Genomic DNA, 17,595 nt, shown 5'->3' with positions numbered 1-17,595 from the left:
CAGGGACAATATTTTTCCTTCATCGCTGGTGCTTGCAGTTATCACGCCTGCTTCCTTTTGCCAGGCTGTAACTGAGACTTGAAACAACCTGCCTGACACTTGCCCTAGAAAAAAAATGCAAGCACACTCTGGTTTGTCATGTTTCTTTCGTTTTTTTTTGTTTGTTTGTTTGTTTGTTTGTTTGTTTATTTTTTTTAACCAGTTAGTGATACTTTCAAATCTTTGTTTGCCCTGAAGTTTCAAGGCACATTACATTGGCATAAGGTAAATGAGCAGAAGTACCTTTCGCTTGAGCAGCAAGGAGACCGGCAGATCTCTCCCTCAACCACTAAACTAGTTTCAGGTCAGAGCATTAGCAGCTGACACTACCAGGAATTACATGAGCTTCACAGCCTGAAGTAGCAGACCTGGGCTCGGACACATGGCTTCCCTTCCAGCTCTGTGTTTGTATTCCTCTCCTAAGTGCCTCTTCATCATGTACAGAGGAAGGAGGTGTGAGAATTAGGGATTTTTTTTTTCCCCTCTTTGTTTTATCCAGTGTCATCAGTAGATGAGTCACCTTCTTCTGTAATCCAAGTCGTTATAATATGTCTGGGTGATTAATTTGGGTGAAGGCACACACCTTCCCAGAGTTGTTCAGTGCAGTTTTGCAGCCTGAATACATGCATATTAAAGGACAAAAAAGGCTTAGAATCAATATATGCTGATGATTTCACTGGCCACAGGCCTGCCTCCATGGTCTGAATTTTCTCCTGTTGTGTGTTTTCAGTGGAAGAGAGAGTGAAGGCCTTCATTTGTCCCTGAATGCAGCAAAGACGAGGCATGAACATGTTAATTCTTGCTTCTCCAGTTGGTATTTGGCAGGTCTGTTAAAGGCAACAAAATCAGAGTGCATTCTTATTCATTGCTTGAAGTAACACACCCTGCCCTATGCTTTCTCTGTATCATCAGTCATTTATAGAAGTTATACCTGCAAACCCATCTTGACTTCCAGCTGTAAAATTCAAAAATAATCGCCCTGAACCTCAGCTAAAGCTAAGCTGATTAGCACCCACGAAAGCAAGGGAGCTCTTCCCATACTTGTCAGTTGATTCAGCTCATGTCACCACTAACCCAGGACCACTAGACTTGCATGATAAAACACACAGAAAAGTATATATTAGCTCTAGAAAGGAAAAGTATGAAAAAAAAATTGAATTATAAAAAATTATATTTTACAAAAGAAAATGCTAGGAATTGATAATAGAATACTTCTTTTTCTCTTTCCTAGGTACATTCACCCAGGCAATAGGTAACCTACTCAGAAAACTCTTTCTTCAGTCCTTCTAAGATCTAATGGTCCCATTAAGCTTGATGGGGAAACTACATGCATATTCCAGTGAGCTAATAAACTTCACAATAACATTAACATTTATATAACAGGAATAGGTGACCTAGAAAGTTGTAATTAGGTCTACAGGAACTTGTGACATGGCAAATACCTCTCCATCTATCTATCTCAGGTCCAGATCCAAAGGCCACTGCAAAGGTGGCTACCAACTTCGGTCGGTTTTGGATAAAATACAGCAACAGACTTGTTCGTGAGACATGTATTAAAAGATGTGGACACCGTATTGCACATGTACAAGAGCTATAGACAGCTTACAGTAGAATAATAGCCTGGCTCAAAGAGCTTCCTGCTTAAAATTAAAATTATTCTGCTAAGAGTAGCTTGGATGAAAAGAAAGATAAATGACTTCTCTATCCAGTTTCTGCTACTTTCCATACAAGAGCTAATTAAAAGGCTTTGGGATTAATAAGGAGGGATCTGGGAGGGAAATGCTAGCCTAGAAATCTAGTGCAGACAAGATTGCAGTAGTTGCACAGCCTGCTGCTCCTAGTATAGTCACTGGCCTTTGGTTGTTGCAGGATTTCGTTGTGTTCTCCCTGGCCTGCATAAGGGAGAAATCCAACAGCAAGTTGGACATCTGTGGTGTTTACCCCCAACACCAACACTGCATTTTCTGCACAGTGGAAAGAGGGAATATCTTGGTTGGAAGACACCTTGAATGGCCCCAATTCCACCTTCCCTCACATGAATTAAAGAACAGTGAGGGTTTTGTGTTAATTTCTTCTGCAGTTCTGAAGCAGAGGGCACATTTAAACTCTTATTGCTTAAAATAACATTTAGAAGAAAATGACAGAACAAACCACAATTCAGAAATTAAAATAAAAAATGAAGGAGTTGCAGTATCACCTAATGCCAGGTCAGTTCTGCTCCACTCAGACTGCACAGCATTCAGTTACGTTGTGAACACTGCTCCCTACAGTCACACAGGCAACAAAACACTGAATCTAACAAGAACACAAGCGTCAGCTGGAAGCGTCAGAGGTAAGCAAGTCAGTTTTAAAACTTGCTCATGTAGTGTGACTCTTTGTTTTGCAACAGCAAAGTTCAGTTATTCTATTGTGTATTGGAATAACAAAAGTTATTCCCCTGTCATCTGTCTTGAAGAATCTGGAAATCCTTTCAAACATACCTACTTGAACAGAACTGCTTTTCTGCTTCTCGCTATCTAACTCCACACTTTAAATTTCTGGTACTCTGACAACAAGCAAAAATTACAGGCTTTCTTTTGCACAGGAAAGCAGATTGACAAAAAGAAAAGCTGTATCAGCTCACAGATGTGTGTCTTTTTATGTGTGAGACACAAGTCATGACAACCAGCTAGCTTGAACCCTCACAGACTGTAGAACCTGATCTACTGATTCCATTAGACCCACAATTTCTGTTTGGATTACCGCATACATTTTTGGAAAATCTGGCAGTGTTTAAAAAAGACCCTCGGGAGATGAGAGCGTCTACCATATCCTTAGGAGTTGTTCCAAGGATTCTATACGTCATCCAAATCTTAAATGAAGTCCATGTGAAGCAATCAGAAGTGTATGGTCCAAACTCGAAGCTTTTTACATTTGAAGAAACACTGGCTGAGGAACAGATTTTTATTATTATTATTATTAATTATTATTATTATTACTATTATTATTATTATTTTACAATAAAATCTCTGACGTGAGTAGGGCTGTAGGCCTTTTAAGCATTGCAGCTGTAATTGCATTTTTTTAAAAATGCTGCTACACCAAACTCAGCAATGCATAGCACAAAACTCCTTCCTGAACTCATATTTGGGTAGAGGACTTGTGAGTTGCAGTTGGCAAAATTGGATGGTATGAATCAAACAATACAGCCCTGAAGCCACATTTACTCAGTCACGCATGAAGTCAACATTTAACAGCTTTTATTCCATTTAATCTCGATGCATTAGCAAGACCTAATATATGAAATGCTATGAAGAGAAAACTTAGGTGAAATGTTTGTCCTTGGCCTGTACAGACTGTCAATACGAGTGTCGCTGCCTGGTGAGTTCGTGATGAAGAAAGGCTCAGAAATCACCAGACTTATGTTGTTTAGGGCAGCTATTACCCTTGAAGATAACACAGGCGAAGCTAAGAAAAATATTGTTTCAGATTTCATTTTCTTTCCTGACAATTTCTGCTGCTACTCACATAGCAGTAGAAAAATCCCCAGACACACTCACTATGCTAAATTATGTTCAAAAATACATAAAAGTAGTGGACCGTGTATTGCACAATTTAAGAAAAGCTACATTTTTATTTCTGTGTTTTTTTCAAAAGGTCAAAGTCAAAGTTTCAAAATCCATCCTCAGCAATAACAGCAATCATTTTCTCAGGCTATTTTCCTGATATACTGGATTAATCTCACTGTGAACTACAGAAGTATAAATCTGGATTCATCGCATTTCTAGAGTAAGGTAACTTGGTCCAGAAGATAACACATTTCATACATACAAACACCTGAAAAAAAAATTCATAGTGACTTTTAGAGAATTTACATATTTTGAGTTTCCAAGGTTGAAAGTGAATCCATTCATACAGAAGTAGAAAGAAAAATTAACAAAACAAAGAAATCCAATGCTCAGAATGCATGAACATATTTTTTTCTTTCCAGAGAGGCACAGCCAGGCCTTTGTACTATGTACTTGTTCTTGTATTATGTCAGAAAACATATTGCCACCATCCACCACAGACCATGAATGTTTTCCAAGTGAAATGGATCAATAAGACCAATCTCCACATTGGGCTTCATGTTCTGTTGAGACAGGGTGTAAAAGTAGGAGAAGGAAGAGGAAATATTACTTTTTGAGTGTCAGTTTTGCCAAGGCAGATGATTCATCAAAGGTCAAATTCTCAACAGCATTTAGACAGGTATGGGCTTTGGTGTCATGTGGCCACTAGGTAGCACCAGAGACACTCAGGCTGGGGAAGAACAGGGCGTGGAGTAAAACACTGCCTCCAAGCCACCTCTCCTCCTCTATGCCTGTACCGTGCCTGAAGGCTCTTCTGGCAGGGCTGGGTTTGTCCAAGAAAGCCTCTGCCACCCTCACCCACTGATGGTACTGCCACAGAACAGGGTGGGAAGGGTCTGGTCACAGCTGGAAGGGGCTTCTTTTCAAAGCAGGACCCCATTTTCCTTTCATTGCTGCTGCTGCAGAAGAAAGGGGTGCAAGGACCAAGAGCTTTGAGAGGAGAGTGACTAAACCATGCTGGAGACACTTGCACTGACACCTCAGGCCATGGGGTGGGACACAGCAGGATTGTGGCATGCACACTGGCTGTAGAGCCTGATGCTTGGATCAGCAGGTTCAAAACAGCAAAAGAGCATGTGTTTGTACTAAATTGTTTGCTCTGATTGCCTACTAAACTGTTTGAACATTTCCACAGGAAATTCCCTGATTCATTTCTCATTGTTTTGCACAGGCATTTCCCAGCTAGAATATAAGTTTAGACCGAGCATTACTTGTGAAAGCACATAACTGTGTAGATGAAAAGGCTAAAATGCACTGCTCAGCAGCTGGGAGAGAGGGAAAGAAGATGTCAGAGAAGCAGCCCTGCAGACCCCAAGGTCGCTGCAGGAGGGCAGGAGGTGCACCAAGCAGGAGGGCAAGTGGTGCACCGTTGCCATTCATTCCACAACCTGATTTATCGCTGCCATCCGCGCATTGCACAGTGCCATGAAAGGTTTGGCGTGCACAGAGGTGGCTGAGGATTTTCAGAAAGAACTTGCCTTAAGAACTGCATCAAGACTTTTGCTGGAAGGCAAAAGATCAGGGGACTGATTAACATAGGGATGGCAGCTGAGCAAGGGAAGCATCTTCCAAACTTCCAAATATTGCCTGGATACAGAACTACAACTCCTCTGCTCTCCGCTTAGGAGTTTCCGTCACCTGCTTAGGAAGCAGAAGCAGTAACATGGGATTTAGAGGATCCAGCTGAAGCATCAGTGCCAGTTAGAGGAAAACAGGTAGAGGGTTTGAAGAGAGTTGGACCGGTTTTCCAAGGAACATGTACTAGTGCTGCATATCTATGCATGTAAATATCTCTACAGCTGGCTTGTATCAGACATAGAGTGGCCATCAGGACTAGGGAAGCGGTTGTCCCTCTGTGCTCGGCTCTGGTGAGGCCGCACCTCGAGCACTGTGTTCAGCGAAGACCTCGAGGTGCTGGAGCGTGTGCGGAGAAGGGCTCTGAAGCTTGTGAAGGGTTTAGAGAACAAGTCTGGTGAGGAGCGGCTGAGGGAGCTGGGCTTGTTCAGCCTGGAGAAAAGGAGGCTCAGGGGAGACCTTCCTGTGCTCTACAGGAAGCTGAAAGGAGGCTCCAGAGAGGTGGGGATCGTTCTCTTCTCCCAAGCCCCAAGTGACAAGACAAGAACAAAACACCTCAAGTTGTACCAGGGGAGGTTTCAGTTGGTTATGACGAAAAATTTCTTCACCGAAAGAGTTGCTCTGGTGGGTTTACGTGGCAAGGTTTTGGTAGCAGGGGGACTGCAGGGGTGGCTTCCGTGAGAAGAATCTAGAAGCTGCCCCCTGTTAGATAATGGCTCCACTGCTGGCCAGAGCCAAGCCAGGAAACGATGTCGCTTGTTCCTCTGGGAGAGCGTATTTAAGAAAGGAGAAAAAAAATAACAAAAAAAAGCTGCTTCCCAGGGAGAAAGAGAGGAGAAGCAGCCCTGCAGCCCCCCAGGTGAGTGCAGCAGGAGGGCAGGAGGTGCTCCAGGCAGGCAGCAGCAGTTCCCCTGCGGGCTGTGCAGGGAGAGGCCCCCGGTGGAGCAGGCTGTCCCCCTGCAGCCCCTGGAGCAGATCTCCACGCTGCAGCCCCCCCGTGGGTGGAGGAGCCCCCGGTGGAGCAGGTGGATGTGGCCTGGAGGAGGCTGCGGCCCATGGAGAGCCCCCGCAGGGCAGGAGCAGGCCCCGGGCCGCAGCTGCAGCCCCCCCGTGGAGAGGAGCCCCCGCAGGAGCAGGGGGTCTGGGGGGAGCTGCCGCCCAGCCGGGGGGGACCCGTGCTGGAGCAGTTTGCTCCTGGGGGATGGATGGATGGAGCCCGTGGGACGGAGCCGTGTGGGAGCAGTGCTTGAGGAGCTGCTGCCTGTGGGCAGCCCGTGTGGGATCAGCTGGGGAAGGACGGCATCCCGTGGGAGGGACCCCACGGGGAGCAGGGGCAGGGAGGGAGCGAGAAGGAGCGGCGGGGACAAAGCATCAGGGACTGACCGCAGCCCTCAGTCCCGTTTCCCTGCGCTGCTCAGGAGGAGGAGGTGGAAGAGGGCAGATGGGGAGAAGACGTTTGGGGTTTCTTTCCTTTGTTTCTCACGTGTCTAGCTTGTTGGTAGTAGGCAATAACTCTTACTATCTCCCTATGCAGAGTCTGCTTTGCCCGTCACGATAGTTGTTGAGTGATCTCCCTGTCCTTATCTCAGCCCTTGAGCCCTTTGCATCGTATTTTCTCCCCCTTTCCCTTTGAGGAGGGGGAGTGAGAGAGCGGCCGTGGTGGAACTCGGCTGCCCACCCGATTCAGACCAGCGCAGTTGCAAAGTCCTGGGAAAGATTTCTTTCAAGAAATTAAACAAGGTGTTTAACAAATAAATGCAGAGTTTCCTTTTGAAGGCTTCCTGGAGAATTGGGCTTCTTTCCTATTCCCAGCTCAGAGGAAGGGAATTGTTGATTTCACCTTCTTTTTTCTTACATGGAAATCAAAGGTGAACTGCTCTACAAGGACGGGCAACGTCTCAGAATCAAGCTCTTTTGCTCTGTAGTCCTTTCTCAAGGAAAAGATTGATCACACACCTTCCTTCCACAGATGTAGGGGAGCAGAGAATAATTTGGGAACTACCCTAATTCAAGTCAGTTTGGGCATAGTGGTACTTCCCTAGCTGTTTCTGAGACAGACGCGTTAGCAACAGAGAGTGTTGTGCCGTCACTGGGAGGCGCCTGCGGTGATGACTTCAGAAACAGAAGGGAATTATGTCACCACAGCACTTTGGGAAGAGCTGCCTCCGTGCACGTTTAGCTGGGAGGCACAGAGAAGGGTGCTGGATGCGATGAAACCACGTGAGGATTTGTGCATCTCCCGTTGAGGTGCACAGAGAGGGACCATGCCCTTCTGTAAGTGTTTTGATGCTTCGCTGAGGAAAAAAATGTGGTTTTGTTGTGAATGCTTCATTTTAGTATTCTGTAGTTTGTGTCAAGTCCTTACAGAAGCCTCAAGGTTGGTACTTTGCTCAATGATGGAGCTGCACAGAGTGAGAACAGACCCAATGTACGGGTGAGGGCCTCTGCACGTTCTCTTCTTCCTACAGACGATCAACAAATAAGGGGAGACAGAGAAGAGTGTGCTGTGGTCCTCCCATAGACCGCAAGTACTGAAGCATAAACAAGAGGCTTAAGAGTCCCCCTGTCATGTTAAAATTCAGGACAGCAATGCACTTCCTCACACGGGCTGGCCTGTCGACTAGTGTCTCAGGCTGTGGGGTATGAAGATGCACTCCATCTGCTTTCAGGGTGGCAATGGCAGTGGGCAAGCTGCCTGACCTTAACATTTGTCATTTCATTTTTCCCCTGAGTTTTGCTGGTTCTCCACAATTCATTCTTGGACTAGAAAAAAAAAAAAAAAAAAAAAAAAAAAAAGTGAATTCGGATCAAAATAAAAGGATAAAAGTATTTCCTTTCCATTAATTACATGTTCTTAACTTAACTAAAAAAAGTGAACTGCGATGAAAATAAAAGGATTTCCTTTCCATTCATTACATGTTCTTACCTTTGTAACAGATTTGGTTATTGACTTAGAAGGCAAATATCTGGCCAGACTGCAAGACTTGTGCTCGCAGCGTGGGACAGCTCTCATAAAGGTGAGTCAGGGCAGTTTCTGGAAAACAAGACATCAGATCTCCAAAACACTTTCTTTGTGCCAATGTAGGAAGGGCGAGTAAGTGTAAAGGTAAGAGCCCAGATACCGTAAGAAGCAGAAAGTGTGAAGGAAACTTCCTTCTGGCTGATACAGCTCCATATCTATTGTCAAGTATGAAGAGAGCAGTGCTAAGTTTCTTGGGGAGAGGTAAAAAAGAAGAGACTGGGAGACTGTAAAAGAAAAAAGTGGGATTCCCTATTTCAGGAAATCCTAGTAACTGGAAATAGAGATTGGAAGAGTGCTTTAAGCCAAGACAGACACATTTTAAAACTAAAACCTAGGAGTTGAATGAACCAAGAAATGAATCCATTTTGATTATGCAGTTGTGTCCAGTGTTATCTTGGGAAATATGGTTTCCACATAAAACGTATCTGGGGCTTGAAGTTCTCCTAAGGCCCTTCTCTGTGTATTCCCTACTGTTTGGTAAGCGCTGAGGTCACACTGCAGACAGCAGCACGTCCTCTCCCCACTACTTAGCTGTCTGTTCTCACAACACGTCTAGGAACAGAATGGCTTGGACACAACTGCGCCTAGGACCGAGTTCATTCAAGCTGCTGGACGAGGTAAAAGCTCTGGACAAGCGAAGGGGAGGGAGGGATGGATGGACATACAATATGATCTCTTTAATCTCATTTCTCTAAGAATCCTGGCTGAGAAAACAAAACAAAACAGAATCAAAAAGAACAGAACAGAACAGAACAAATGAAGCAAGCAGCTAGCTTGCTGGAGACATTGTCTAGGAAGCAGTGAAAACACTTGCAAACAAAAACACGTCAAAGGACTGACTCTTTGAGCTTAATTCTAATCCAACAGCATAACCTCAAACTCCTGTTTCTGTTCGTCACAGGCTGGTACAGTAACATGTCCCGTTGGATGACTTTGCAGCATAGATGTCAGGAATGCAGCTTGGGATCCCCTCCTTCTACTCAGAGTTCACTTTGAAGGGATGAGCAAGTAATTCTTCCTGGGTTGACGGAAATCTAAAGTCTGTTTTCTAACACTCTTGCAGACGCTTCTCTGTCCATCGGCCTGTCCTGCCAACTCTGGTGTGAGTGTGAAGTTGTGGCAAGAGGGATTTCCCATTGCTATTTGACCTGATGGACACCAGCTTTCCTCGGAAATGGCTGATGTTGCTGAGGAGGCAGCAGTATCAAAGCCCTTGTTGATGAAGGTACAACAAGCTGGGGAGGCTTTGGCATTTCTGCACAACGCTGCTCCCTGACTGTCACTCCAGACTCAGATTCGGAAAGAAGCAAAGCAAGCTAGAGGAAAACTGGATGTCCTGGTAATTTTCTTTTTCTTTTCTTTCTTCATTCTTCACTTGTAAGAAAATCTAAATCTTAACCCTTTGTTTGCAAACACGGCTTTATGGAAATGCTTATGGGTGTGCTCCTTCACCTTGTGTGGAACCTGCTTCACCTCGCTTCAGCTCTAGGACACCTATGCTCCAATTTATGCTTCCCATGAGAAAGCGGCGTTCTTTCGCTATTCTTTTCTGTGATGCTTGCAGGCGAGGTTGAAAAGAGTTGTCAGTAGGATTCTTCATTTCCTTTGCAGGATCCAAAGCTCCGTATTACCATGGATCTTCTCCTCTGATCTGAAAAGCTTCACAGGCCAAAAGAGAATTGAGATGAAGAAGGAAATAGAGAATGCTGACCAATATTGCCAAGTAGCACCCGTAAGTTTTGGGAAAGAATCCGGTGCATTTCTGTAGTGGTAGAAAGTTCATAAAATCATGATCATGCACTTGAAGGCAAGCAATGCTACAAAAATGAAGAACGCAAGGCCCTGCTTAAGGGCAATCTTCAGACTGCTTCTAGATCAACAGCTTCTTTGCTTCTTCCACAACCTCATCTCCGCTTGCTTAGAAGTTGTGAAGGTCGGAAGCACACTCCGTCTTTTTCATCCCCTCTGTGTATCTTTTCCCTGACAGCAACTTCTGTCTTGGCTCTTCACATCCAGCCAGAGCAGTTGCTTTGCCTCCGCAACCTGCAGGCTGTCCTCTCGTGTGTACCTGTGCTGGACTGAGGGCAATGCTTGTAACGCACACAGATGCTGTATTCACTAGGACTTTTAGAAAAGAGAGCAAGAAGCTAACCTGCGCAGCAGACTCTTAGGTTTCTGTATCTCTCTCTCTCTCTTTCTGCGTATATATTTCATTACTTCTTTACTTGTTTAAAGATCCTTTAAATACAGTAGATCCTTTAAGAAAGCTTACTTGTTCTTCTCCTTTACTTGTTTTTAACGTTTACTTTTCTAACCGATCCTTAATGTTACCACATTGGATTTCTTTAGTTCTCAGTCCTTAGAAGTTCTCAAAGCACATCAGTGATTTCTCTATTTCTCAACCTTTCCATCTTCATTGAGATCTCTCATCTTAATTTAGGTATTAGGTGCAGAAGAACACTGCAACCAGCTGAAGCCGTATCGGACACATGCTTCTGCTAGGAAGTCATTCCGAGGGATTCCACGGTGTACTTTAGACAGGTTTGCTCTGGTCCTCTGGACTCAGCATCCCCAAGGGATATTTCAAAGCTCTCGGAAGGACCTGTCATTATCTCTGACACTGCAGCCTCCATTAGGAACGGGTAAATATTCCTTGCCCTTGTGGGAAGGAACTACTCAGTTAGCTGTTTCTAACCCAAATCTCTTTGTTGTCTTCTCTTGACAGACACCACCCGGCTAGCCAAGCTAAACCACTGAAAATGGAAGGAGTGGGACTACTTCAAAAGCCTGCTGCTGCTTCTAAGCAGAACTGCCATGTAGGTGGGGACACAGCAAGAGGACACGTCCAGGCCAGGGTGGAACTGCAAGGCACCTGTCTGAGCCACGCAACGAAGTCAGCGATTCCCAGTTGGAGACTGTTGCTCAACTAGTGACAAAGCAGCTGGAGCGCTTCTGGTTGCTGCTGATGGGTTCCAGTGAATCAGCCACGGATATGAGCTACGAGAACGGCTGAAGCGATCTGAACTTACCTGAAAGAAAGAAGACAAGAGGGGAGGGAAGGGGAGGGAATAAAAAGAAGGGAAGGAAGGGGAGGGGAGGGGAGGGGAGGGAATAAAAAAAAGGGAAGGGAGGGTAGGGGAGGGGAGGGGAGGGTAGTGTAGTGTGGTGTAGTGTAGTGTAGTGTAGTGTAGTGTAGTGTAGTGTAGTGTAGCGTAGCGTAGCGTAGTGTAGCATAGTAGAGGGGAGGGGAGCGTAGGAGAGTATAGGGTAGTGTAGGACAGCGGAGTTTAGGGGAGTGTAGGGTAGGATAGGGGAGGGGAGCGTAGGGGAGCATAGGGGAGGGGAGCATAGGGTAATGTAGGGTAGTGTAGCGAAGGGGAGTGTAGGGTAGTATAGGGGAGGGGATTATAGGGGTGTGTAGGGGTGTGTAGGGGAGGGGAGTGTAGGGGTGTGTAGGGTAGTATAGAGGAGGGGAGTGTAGGGGAGTGTAGGGTAGTATAGGGGAGGGGAGGGGAGTGTAGGGGTGTGTAGGGTAGTATATAGGAGGGGAGTGTAGGGTAGTATAGGGGAGGGGAGTGTAGGGGAGTGTAGGGGTGTGTAGGGTAGTATAGAGGAGGGGAGTGTAGGGGAGTGTAGGGTAGTATAGGGGAGGGGAGGGGAGGGGAGTGTAGGGGTGTGTAGGGTAGTATATAGGAGGGGAGTGTAGGGTAGTATAGGGGAGGGGAGGGGAGTGTAGGGGAGTGTAGGGGTGTGTAGGGTAGTATAGAGGAGGGGAGTGTAGGGGAGTGTAGGGGTGTGTAGGGTAGTATAGGGGAGGGGAGTGTAGGGGTGTGTAGGGTAGTATAGAGGAGGGGAGTGTAGGGGAGTGTAGGGGTGTGTAAGGTAGTATAGGGGAGGGGAGTGTAGGGGTGTGTAGGGTAGTATAGGGGAGGGGAGTGTAGGGGAGTGTAGGGTAGTATAGGGGAGGGGAGTGTAGGGGAGTGTAGGGTAGTATAGGGGAGTGTAGGGGAGTGTAGGGTAGTATAGGGGTGTGTAGGGTAGTATAGGGGTGTGTAGTGTAGTATAGGCGTGTGTAGTGTAGTATAGGGGAGGGGAGGGGAGGGGAGGGGAGGGGAGGGGAGGGGAGGGGAGGGGAGGGGAGGGGAGGGGAGTGTAACAGAGTGTCGGGACAGGGAGCATAGGGGAGGGGAGGGGAGGGAAGGGAAAAGAGCTGATGGGAGGGGTGGGGAGTGCTACCATAAATAAAATTGCCAAATACATGACATTTTGGATCTGGAGCCAAATCTTTGTGTTGCTGAAGGGACGCAAGACACAGACTCCTGATGGCTCTTGAACAGGAGGCGTTTATTGCCCTTTTTCACTCCTACATGTCCTCTCCCCGTAGCCCCACGTGCTGTCCACGCGCCCGAATCTATCATACAGTTGGTCAGAGACCCTCAGACACGCGCCTGGAGCCAGCCAGCAATTGCCCACTGCCCAAAGGTCCTCTTTAACACTGTAGCCAATTCTTTATCCACGCCTCCCTCAAGGTTTTGTTTCTACCACTTGTTTCCTCATTAGCTCTAATTCAGGGACCTGCAAAACAGCGCGAAGCCACCTGAAAAGTCCCTCCCCACGCGTTGCCATTCCTTCCACAACCTGATTTATCGCTGCCATCCGCGCATTGCACAGTGCCAGGAAAGGTTTGGCGTGCACAGAGGTGGCTGAGGATTTTCAGAAAGAACTTGCCTTAAGAACTGCTTCAAGACTTTTGCTGGAAGGCAAAAGATCGGGTGATTGATTAACGTAGGGATGGCAGCTGAGCAAGGGAAGCATCTTCCAAACTTCCAAATATTTCCTGGATACAGAACTACAACTCCTCTGCTCTCCGGTTAGGAGTTTCTGTCACCTGCTTAGGAAGCAGAAGCAGTAACATGGGATTTAGAGGATCCAGCTGAAGCGTCAGTGCCAGTTAGAGGAAACCATCAATGTACGGGGTTTGAAGAGAGTTGGACCGGTTTTCCAAGGAACATGTACTAGTGCTGCATATCTATGCATATAAATATCTCTACAGCTGGCTTGTATCAGACATAGAGTGGCCATCAGGACTAGGGAAGCGGTTGTCCCTCTGTGCTCGGCTCTGGTGAGGCCGCACCTCGAGCACTGTGTTCAGCGAAGACCTCGAGGTGCTGGAGCGTGTGCGGAGAAGGGCTCTGAAGCTTGTTAAGGGTTTAGAGAACAAGTCTGGTGAGGAGCGGCTGAGGGAGCTGGGCTTGTTCAGCCTGGAGAAAAGGAGGCTCAGGGGAGACCTTCCTGTGCTCTACAGTACGCTTAAAGGAGGCTCCAGAGAGGTGGGGATCGTTCTCTTCTCCCAAGCCCCAAGTGACAAGACAAGAACAAAAAACCTCAAGTTGTACCAGGGGAGGTTTCAGTTGGTTATCATGAAAAATTTCTTCACCGAAAGACTTGCTCTGGTGGGTTTACGTGGCAAGGTTTTGGTAGCAGGGGGCCATAGGGGTGGCTTCCGTGAGAAGAATCTAGAAGCTGCCCCCCGTTAGATAATGGCTCCACTGCTGGCCAGAGCCAAGCCAGGAAACGATGTCGCTTGTTCCTCTGTGAGAGCGTATTTAAGAAAGGAGAAAAAAAATAACAAAAAAAAGCTGCTTCCCAGGGAGAAAGAGAGGAGAAGCAGCCCTGCAGCCCCCCAGGTGAGTGCAGCAGGAGGGCAGGAGGTGCTCCAGGCAGGCAGCAGCAGTTCCCCTGCGGGCTGTGCAGGGAGAGGCCCCCGGTGGAGCAGGCTGTCCCCCTGCAGCCCCTGGAGCAGATCTCCACGCTGCAGCCCCCCCGTGGGTGGAGGAGCCCCCGGTGGAGCAGGTGGATGTGGCCTGGAGGAGGCTGCGGCCCATGGAGAGCCCCCGCAGGGCAGGAGCAGGCCCCGGGCCGCAGCTGCAGCCCCCCCGTGGAGAGGAGCCCCCGCAGGAGCAGGGGGTCTGGGGGGAGCTGCCGCCCAGCCGGGGGGGACCCGTGCTGGAGCAGTTTGCTCCTGGGGGATGGATGGATGGATGGAGCCCGTGGGACGGAGCCGTGTGGGAGCAGTGCTTGAGGAGCTGCTGCCTGTGGGCAGCCCGTGTGGGATCAGCTGGAGAAGGACGGCATCCCGTGGGAGGGACCCCACGGGGAGCGGGGAGCAGGGGCAGGGAGGGAGCGAGAAGGAGCGGCGGGGACAAAGCATCAGGGACTGACCGCAGCCCTCAGTCCCCTGTTTCCCTGCGCTGCTCAGGAGGAGGAGGTGGAAGAGGGCAGATGGGGAGAAGACGTTTTGGGTTTCTTTCCTTTGTTTCTCACATGTCGAGTTTGTTGGTAGTAGGCAATAACTCTTACTATCTCCCTATGCTGAGTCTGCTTTGCCCGTCACGATAGTTGTTGAGTGATCTCCCTGTCCTTATCTCAGCCCTTGAGCCCTTTGCATCGTATTTTCTCCCCCTTTCCCTTTGAGGAGGGGGAGTGAGAGAGCGGCCATGGTGGAACTCGGCTGCCCACCCGATTCAGACCAGCGCAGTTGCAAAGGACTGGAAAAGTTTTCCGACGAAACAAGATGTTTAACAAGGAAGTGCATAGTTTCCTTATTAAGGCTTCCTGGATAATTGGGGTTATTTCATATTCCCAGCTCGGAGGAAGAGAATTGTTGATTTCACCTTCTTTTTTCTTACATGGAAATAAAAGGTGAACTGCTCTCCAAGCACGGGCAACGTATCAGAATCAAGCTCTTTTTGTCTGTAATCCCTTCTCAAGGAAAAGATTGATCACACACCTTCCACAGATGTAGGGGAGCAGGGAATAATGTTTGAACTACTCTCATTCAAGGCAGTTTGGGCATAGTGGTACTTCTCTAGCTGTTTCTGAGACAGACACGTTAGCAACAGAGACTGTTGTGCCGTCACTGGGAGGCGCCTGCGGTGATGACTTCAGAAACAGAAGGGAATTGTGTCACCACAGCACTTTGGGAAGAGCTGCCTCTGCGCACGTTTAGCTGGGAGGGACAGAGAAGGGTGCTGGATGTGATGAAACCACGTGAGGATTTGTGGATCTCACCTTGAGGTGCACAGAGAGGGACCATGCCCTTCTGTAAGTGTTTTGACGCTTGGCTGGGGAAAACAATGCGGTTTTGTTGTGAATGCTTCATTTTAGTATTCTGTAGTTTGTGTCAAGTCCTTACAGAAGCCTCAAGGTTGGTACTTTGCTCAATGATGGAGCTGCACAGAGTGAGAACAGACCCAATGAGGGCCTCTGCACGCTCTCTTCTTCCTACAGACGATCAACAAATAAGGGTAGACAGAGAAGAGTGTGCTGTGGTCCTCCCATAGACCGCAAGTACTGAAGCATAAACAAGAGGCTTAAGAGTCCCCCTGTCATGTTAAAATTCAGGACAGCAATGCACTTCCTCACACGGGCTGGCCTGTCGACTAGTGTCTCAGGCTGTGGGGTATGAAGAGGCACTCCATCTGCTTTCAGGGTAGCAATGGCAGTGGGCAAGCTGCCTGACCTTAACATTTGTCATTTCATCTTTCACCAAAGTTTTGCTGGTTTCCCACGATTCAGTCTTGGTCTAGGGAAAAAAAAAAAAAAAAAAAAAAAAAAAAGTGAATTCGGATCAAAATAAAAGGATTTCCTTTCCATTAGTTACGTGTTCTTAACTTGACAGATTTGATTATCGACTTAGAAGGCAAATATCTGGCCAGACTGCAAGACTTGTGCTCGCAGCGTGGGACAGCTCTCATAAAGGTGAGTCAGGGTAGCTTCTGGAAAACAAGACATCAGATCTCCCAAACAGCTTTCTTTGTGCTAATGTAGGAAGGGCGAGTAAGAGTAAAGGTAAGAGTCCAGGTACCATAAGAAGCGGAAGGTGTGAAGGAAACTTCCTTCTGGCTGATACAGCTCCATATCTAGTTGTCAAGTATGAAGAGAGCAGCTCTAAGTTTCTCGGGGAGAGGAAAACAAAGAGACTGGGAGATTGTACAAAGAAAAAAATGGGATGAGCTATTTCAGGAAATCCTAGTAACTGGAAATAGAGATTGGAAGAGTGCTTTAAGCCAAGACAGACACGTTTTAAAACTAAAACCTAGGAGTTGAATGAACCAAGAAATGAATCCATTTTGATTATGCAGTTGTGTCCAGTGTTATCTTGGGAAATATGGTTTCCACATAAAACGTATCTGGGGCTTGAAGTTCTTCTAAGGCCCTTCTCTGTGTATTCCCTACTGTTTGGTAAGCGCTGAGGTCACACTGCAGACAGCAGCACGTCCTCTCCCCACTACTTAGCTGTCTGTTCTCACAACACGTCTAGGAACAGAATGGCTTGGACACAACTGCGCCTAGGACCGAGTTCATTCAAGCTGCTGGACGAGGTAAAAGCTCTGGACAAGCGAAGGGGAGGGAGGGATGGATGGACATACAATATGATCTCTTTAATCTCATTTCTCTAAGAATCCTGGCTGAGAAAACCAAACAAAACAGAATCAAAAAGAACAGAACAGAACAGAACAAATGAAGCAAGCAGCTAGCTTGCTGGAGACATTGTCTGGGAAGCAGTGAAAACACTTGCAGACAAAAAACATACCAAAGGACTAACTCTTTGAGCTTAATTCTAATCCAACAGCATAACCTCAAACTCCTGTTTCTGTTCGTCACAGGCTGGTACAGTAACATGTCACACTGGATGACTTTGCAGCATAGATGTCAGGAATGCAGCTTGGGATCCCCTCCTTCTACTTAGAGGTCAGTTTGAAGGGATGAGCAAGTAATTCTTCCCGGGTTGACGGAAATCTAAAGTCTGTTTTCTAACACTCTTGCAGACGCTTCTCTGTCCATCGGCCTGTCCTGCCAACTCTGGTGTGAGTGTGAAGTTGTGGCAAGAGGGATTTCCCATTCCTATTTGACCTGGTGGACACCAGCTCTCCTAGGAAATTGCTGATGGTGCTGAGGAGGCAGCAGTATCAAAGCCCTTGCTGATGAAGGTACAACAAGCTGGGGAGGCTTTGGCATTTCTGCACAACGCTGCTCCCTGACTGTCACTCCAGACTCAGATTCGGAAAGAAGCAAAGCAAGCTAGAGGAAAACTGGATGTCCTGGTAATTTTCTTTTTCTTTTCTTTCTTCATTCTTCACTTGTAAGAAAATCTAAATCTTAACCCTTTGTTTGCAAACACGGCTTTATGGAAATGCTTATGGGTGTGCTCCTTCACCTTGTGTGGAACCTGCTTCACCTCGCTTCAGCTCTAGGACACCTATGCTCCAATTTATGCTTCCCATGAGAAAGCGGCGTTCTTTCGCTATTCTTTTCTGTGATGCTTGCAGGCGAGGTTGAAAAGAGTTG

This window comes from Anas acuta, chromosome 2 (genome assembly GCF_963932015.1).
Source record: "Anas acuta chromosome 2, bAnaAcu1.1, whole genome shotgun sequence".
Taxonomy (NCBI): Eukaryota; Metazoa; Chordata; class Aves; order Anseriformes; family Anatidae; genus Anas; species Anas acuta.
Note: the sequence above shows the minus strand (reverse complement) of the source record.